Genomic DNA, 5,451 nt, shown 5'->3' on the forward strand with positions numbered 1-5,451 from the left:
ACACACACACCAATTGAATAGAACTGAGAATCTAGAAATAAACTCTATGGTCTATTCACTTTTACAAAAGTATTACGTTCAAGAGATGGACAAAGAAGAGTCTCTTCATTAGTTGTGCTGGGATTGAACTTCCATGTGTAGAAAATTATACATGATCCATGTCTCATACCATTCATAAATAACAAAACAAATTAAGGATCTAACTCTGTAAACTAAAACCATAAAAATTCTTGGATGAAAAAATATATGCAATGTTTTAAGGCCTAGATTTAAACAATGGATTAAATAATAAAAGCACAAAGATTGTAAAAAAAAATGAATACTCATAAAAATGGAAAACATTTATTAATCAAAAGATTTTACAAAAAAGTTGAAAAAGCAATCTACTGACTGAGAGAACAGCTTCAGAAGCCATATATATATTCAACACGATCTAATAACCAAAATATCTTTAAAATTCAACAACTTAACAATTTTAAAAAATAACCCAATTAAAAAACAGGCAAACAGCATTCAAATGGCCACCAAAACTATTAAAAACTACTTTGTATTATCTATTTAAAAGAGTTGAGAGTAGGGGAGCTCTGGTGGCCTAGTGGCAAGGACCTTCAACTACAATCCCAGAGGCGCACGGTTCAAATCCACCAGATGCTCTGCCGGGGAAGGAGGGACAATTTCCTGCTCTACCAGTGAGATCTGATTTGATGGTACACTCACACAAAAATAATAAAAATTAAAAAATTTAAAAAAAGAGTTGAGAGTAAAGACTCAATGAGATTTTGACATCAAGTCTTGCAGCACTATTCAAAGCAGACAAAAGATAGAAACAATATAAATTCTATTCAATGGATAATGGTAAACAAAATGTTTTACATGCATACTATGGAATATTGCTCACTGAGTATAAGAAATGAAGTCTTGGTTCATGCTACAGTATGGAAGAGGCTTAAAGACATTAAACTAAGTAAAATGAGCCAATCACAAAAGGTCAAAATATTGTACATTATTTATATAAAGATAAAAATGGAAATCATATAGATAAAATTTTATTACTGTTTAGATAGGAAGGAGGCATGAAAAGAGAGATTAATAGTGAAAGAAAATTTCAAAGCTCCAGTAGCATAGTTCTTGTTATATGTGCTACCAATGCTGCAATTCAAAGTGACCTAATGAACAACAGCTCTGAACCTTGCCCTATCCTGAGCCAGTCTCACAGTCTCTAACATAGCCTACCTTCATAACTGCACAGACCATGACCTGTTTCAGGCACACCTCAGTCTCTAGACTAACATCATTGCTCTCGAGCACTCTGGAGAAGTCCCTGACAACAGATTTTCCTAATGCAATTTGTCTACTGATTTTCTGAATGCTGATGCCAAGAGTGTTGATTGTGGAACCGAGAAAGCTGAAATTGTTAACAACTCAACCTCTTCTCCATCTATCATGATGCTGCCAACTGACCCAGTAGTAAGAATCTTTGTTTTCTCGATGATGAGTTTCAATCTATACTGGATACAGCAATGCTTGACTATCTGTAGCAAATGCTTCAGGTTCTCCTCAGTTTCATAAAGGTTATATTATCTGCTTAATAGGTTGTTGATGAGTCTTTCTCCAATTCTGATACCACATTCCTCCTCATAAAGTCCAGCCTCCCAAATGATCTGTTCTATATACAGGTTGAAAAGGTATGGAGACAGGGTGCATCCCTGATGCAATCCTTTCCTGGGTTTGAACTATGCAGTAATTCCTTGCTCTGATGACTGCTTCCTGGTCCAAGTATAGATTTCACATGAGCACAATTAAGTGTTCTGGGATTCCCATTCTTCTCAAGGTTAGCCAAAACTTGTTGTGATCGACACAATTAAATGCCTTTCCATAGTCAATGAAGCACAGACACACTTTTGTCTGGTACTCTCTGCTTTCAGTCAAAATTGATCTGACATTGACTATGATGTCCCTAGGGCCAGAGCCTCTTCTAAAGCCACCCTGCACTTCTGTCAATGTACTGTTCCAGTCATTTTTAGATAATGTTCAATATAGTTGTTGTTGTTAGGTGTTGTCAAGTTGCCTATGACTCATAGCAACCCAATGTACAATAGCTCTGAACCTCGTCCTGTTCTGAGCCAGTCTCACTGGCTCCAACACACCTAAGACTACTGTCTCAGTTACTGTATCAATCCATCTCATCCGTGGTCTTCCTTTCCTGCATTGTTCCTCAATCCTCCCATGCATAATGTCCTTTTCTCAGGACTGGTCCCTCCTGGCCACATGCCCAAAGTATGTGAGATACAGCTTCAAAATCCTTGCCTCCAAAGAGAAAACTTTGTTTCACCCTCTCAAAGGCAGACATATTTGTTCTCCTGGCAGTACATGGTATGTTCAAGACTTGTCTCCAGCACCACAACTCAATTCTTCTTCTGTTATCTTTAGTCATTGTCCAGCTCTCTGATGCATAGCAAATAATTGAAGACCATGGCCTTAGTCTCCATAATTACATCATTGCTCTTTAGTATTCTACAGAGGTCCCTGAAAGCAGATTTTCCCAATGCAATTTGTTTTTTTATTTCCTGACTGCTGGTGCCACGACTGTTGTTGTGGATCCAAGCAAGCTGTAATTGTTAACAACCTCAGTCTCTTCTCCATCTATCATGGTGCTACCAGTTGGCCCAGTGGTGAGAATCTTTGTCTTCTTGATGTTAAGCTTCAATCCATATTGAAGACTACAGTCCTTGACCTTCTGCAGCAAACACCTCATGTCCTCTTCAGTTTCAGCAAGCAAGGTTGTGTCACCTGCATAACACAGGTTGTTAATGAATCATCCTCCAATCCTGATGTCACATTCTCCTAATAAAGTCCAGCCTCCTGAATTCCTCATATAGATTGAAAAGGTTTGGAGACAGGATGCCTCCCTGACACATCTTTCTTAACACTGAACCATGCAATGTTTCCCTGCTCTGTTCTGATTACAGATTAAATCAAATCCACAGTACTAAAATTTGACCTTGAGTCTGTCCCATGTGAATCCCAAAACCATCTCAGGAACAGGTTTGAGGCCTTGAACACTAATGAACAAAGACCAAATGAGTTGTGGGATGATATCAAGAATATCCAGGAAGAATGAAAAAGGTCATTACAAAGAAAAGGAAGACAAAACTGAGATGGATATCAGAAGAGACTCTGAATATTGCACTAGAGTGCAGAGAAGCCAAATCAAAGGGAAGAAATAAAGAAGTTAAGGTGATGAATAGATTTCAAAAAGCAGCACAGGAAGACAAAGCAAAGTAGCATAGTACATAACTGTAATTACTGTCAATGAGTTGTAACTGGTGAGACCACTTTGTATAAGCAAATACCTCATGGGATCTTGGTTACCTGATGTGGAGATTTGGGGTCATGGTTTCCTGGGACATACAGTTAACTGGTCTAATAACATGTTTAGTGCTTCCACCCATCTGCTCATTCTGTGCATAGTGTCAAGAGTCTTGAAATCTTGTAGGAAGTCGCGCAAAGTACAAACATTGGTCTTTATTCACCTAGTGCTTAAAAAAGTAGAGGATTAGATGGTTTGACACAGTGACTCAGCATGAAAAGATTGTAAGGATAGTGCAGGATAAGGAAAGGGTTTTGACTGGTTCAAAGGTCACTACACATTGAAAACAAACCATTTATGCACATGGACCTCACCTGATGGGAGGAATAGGAATCAGATTGACTACATCTGTGGAAAGAATCATTGGAGAAGCTCAGTATCAATAGGCAAAAACCAGGCCATTTGTTGACTATGGAACAGGCCATCAATTACTCATATGTAAGTTCAAATTGAAGCGGATAAAAATGAATACAAGTTCAGAAGAGCCAAAATACAACCTTAACTCTATCCTAACTGAATTTAAAAATCATCTCAAGAATAGGTTTGAGGCACTGAATGCTAATGACCAGATTAATTGTGGGATGACATTCATGAAGAAAAGAAAGCAAGAGGTTATTACAAAGACAGGTGAGAAAGAGAAAACCAAAGACAAAACAGTTGTCAGAAAGATTCTCAAAATAGCGCCAGAATGTAAGAAAATCATAACAAATGGAAGAAATGTCAAAGTAAAAGAAACGAACAAAAGCAAAGGAGACAAGTATTATGTGTTCAAAGAGATGGAGTCAGAAAACAAAAAGGGAATAATTTGATCAGCGTTTATCAAGGTGAAAGAACTGAAAAATAAATTCAAGCTTCGAGTTGCAATACTGAAGGATACTATCGACAAAATCTTGAATGATTCAGTAAATGCCAAGATTAGATGGAGGGAATACACTGAGGCACTGTATTAAAATTTTTTTTTTAAATTGGCTGACACTGAGCCACTTCAGGAAGTAGCACATGATCAAGAATCAATGGTAATAAATGGGGAAGTTCAAACTGTACTGAAAACATTAGCAAAAAATAAGGCTGCAGGAGTTGACAGAATAACAATTAACATGTTGCAACAAACAGATGCAGCCCTGGACCTGCTCACCAGTCTGTGCCAGGAAATTATGAAGACAACTACTTGGCCAAATGACTGGAAAAGATTCATATTTGCTTCCATTCCTAAGAAAGATGATGCACTGACACCCAAGCAGATATATGCACACCCATGTTTATTGCAGCTTTGTTCACAATAGCAAGGAGTTGGAAACAACCTAAGTGCCCACCAACAAACGAATGGATAGAGAAGCTGTGGTATATTCGCACAATGGAATACTATGCTGCATTAAAAAACAAGGAGCTCATGCAATATTACTCAAAATGGTTGACTCTGGAGAACATTATGCTGAGTGAAATGTCCCAGTCACAAAGGGACAAATATTGCATGGTGCCACTGTTGTAGAATGGGACTGTCCTTGGGGTTGGGGAGAGACTGAGTAAGAAGGGTTCAATAATGTATGCTGCTCTGAAACAGAGAAGGGAGAAAACTGTTTAAAAGAGATATGTGATTAGGTATTTCGGTCATGACAGGAGTCTAGAGCGATGGCTCCATGGTGGAGTGGACCTGGGGGAGGGTTTGTAAAATAATGAAAGAATCTTTTCTTTTACTTTTCCAAGAGGATAATGTCTGGTGGGGGGGAGCCTTGGGAGGGGACAAATCTACAACAATGAATGAATGGAAATCCAAAGCCTCTGTAAATTTTCACTGAAATTAATAGCAAATTTAAATTAAAAAAAAAAAAAAGAATTAAGTTAGAGTAAGGATGGCAATGGAACCAACTTACCTCTGTAACTTGATTTGTGTCACTATTAGAACCTCTACTCAGAATACTATTGCTTTTCAATTTTTGACTCATGCACTTTTAACTTGTTAGTTAAATTTGTATCTTCTAGGCTGCAACACTTCCATGATACATCTTCAAGGATATGAACATGTACGGCTAAGCACAATTGATAACAGTGCATCTAAATTCCAAAATCAATCTCCATAATAG

The sequence above is a fragment of the Elephantulus edwardii genome, unplaced genomic scaffold (assembly GCF_000299155.1).
Source record: "Elephantulus edwardii isolate Elephantulus edwardi_28Jun2011 unplaced genomic scaffold, EleEdw1.0 scaffold00020, whole genome shotgun sequence".
NCBI lineage: Eukaryota > Metazoa > Chordata > Mammalia > Macroscelidea > Macroscelididae > Elephantulus > Elephantulus edwardii.